At 27.8% G+C, this 1,819-nt stretch overlaps 1 protein-coding gene across 1 annotated transcript in view; it reads right to left on the bottom strand.

Moving 5' to 3' along the window:
• The window catches only part of LOC106870053 (zinc finger protein 300), a 16,003-nt gene extending 15,495 nt beyond the window's left edge, over positions 1–508 (bottom strand). The window contains exon 1 of the mRNA XM_014916023.2: positions 385–508. The gene's annotated coding sequence lies outside the window, so the exon portion shown is untranslated. The remainder of the gene's footprint in view (positions 1–384) is intronic.
• Positions 509–1,819: the final 1,311 nt, after the last annotated feature.

The raw sequence follows: 1,819 nt of genomic DNA on the forward strand, positions 1-1,819 counted from the left end.
TATATATATATATATATATATATATATATATATATATATATATATACACACACACATATATATATATAATTTCATGGGAGTGTCCAGTAGTGTGATTATAAATGAAAACGTGAGGAGGGGGGGAAACAGTATAATTTTATATATACAAAAATATGTATTATATATATATATAAATATATATATACATATATATATATACATATATATATATATATATATAATTCCTTCTATGTGTAGAGTTTAAATTAGAGGGGTCTGAGTACAATTTTTCAAGTTTAAAAAAAACAATATATGTATGCATATAGATATAGATATATCTATATATGAAAAAAAATCCCCCCTCCGAGTAGGGTGGGTGGATACTGAGTATCAAGTCACACTTACATGCTAATATAAGTATACTTAGAGGAAAAGTCCGCAGTCTTTGTCACCGGCATTTTTTAAGATAACAGGGAGCTATCTGCTTGGTGGTAAGTCTAAAAATCAGCAGACACTGAGCAAGGGAGATAATGTGACGCACAGACAGACAGACTAGTGTTTTCTTTATTGCAAAAAAAATTTTTTTCCACCAAACATAAAGTGTTTGAAAACATAAGTGGAGGATAATGGAGGAAGGGCAAGGGAGATAATTCGTCTCCACTTCAACAGCCCGGACTAAATGTTTCGCTAAGATTTTCTCCCACAATACATCGCTAATTTGAGATTTTCGACAATGTATATATTTGCTTTGTATCTATAAACTTGAAAAATAAAAATATTTTGGTCTTATTCGTTTTGTATTGCTCCAGTTACGTCTCTATCTATTATGTCCGTGCTAGTGGTATCTTTCACGAGGAGATAATTATGCATGCACCGTATCTGTTCCGTCTTAAAAAACATATCAAGTTTTTTGCGATGATTAACATATTTTTTTAAAAAATTGCTTTATTATTGAGTTTAAAAGCAAGAACTAGCTATATTTTTCGAATAAAAAACGTTCTAAATCATTCAATCAATTTTTCCTTGCAGAAAAGTTTTTTAGAATGGCGCCCGCAGGAATGTATCTTCCCTTCGCCATCCACGCATTATCCAAATACAGGATAGCTTCTCTTGAACAGATCCAATTTATTACATTAAATTTAATTACTATAGGGCGGAAAAATAACAAATAAACCAAATTTGAAATAAAAATGTAAAAAATTAGCAGATTTTTATAATTTTTACGACATTTACTTTTTTCTATTTTCTTAATTTGAGGTTGGGTTCTTAGTAATTTTCCCCAACGTATAAATTTCGTTTTTTACCTTCTGCATCCAACATTTGATAAATGTATGAGACATCACGATAACATATAAGGCATCCCTAAATTTTGTATTCAATTTTATTTTCCGAAAAAGCATTATTTTAAAATATAAAAATATAAGGTGAAATGGAAAATGTAAGAATTATATACATACGTGTGTGTGTGTGTGTGTGTATGTATGTGTGTGTGTGTCTGTCTGTGTATGTGTGTGTGTGTTAATTGATTGCATATAAATATATATATTTATAAAATTAATTAGTCATAATTTATATTGATGTTTCTAAAATTAATTTATAAATAATCTCTGTCTATTTCTTTGTCTTTCTGTCTATCTCTATAGCCATCTATATACACACACACACACAAACACATACTAATATGTGTGTGTGTGTGTATATCTTATATATGTATGTAATTGTGTGTGTATATATATATGTATGTGTGTGTCAATATATATGTATGTATATATATATATATGTATGTGTGTATATATGTATATATATATATATATATATATATATATATATATATATATAT

Source organism: Octopus bimaculoides, chromosome 14 (genome assembly GCF_001194135.2).
Source record: "Octopus bimaculoides isolate UCB-OBI-ISO-001 chromosome 14, ASM119413v2, whole genome shotgun sequence".
Lineage (NCBI taxonomy): Eukaryota > Metazoa > Mollusca > Cephalopoda > Octopoda > Octopodidae > Octopus > Octopus bimaculoides.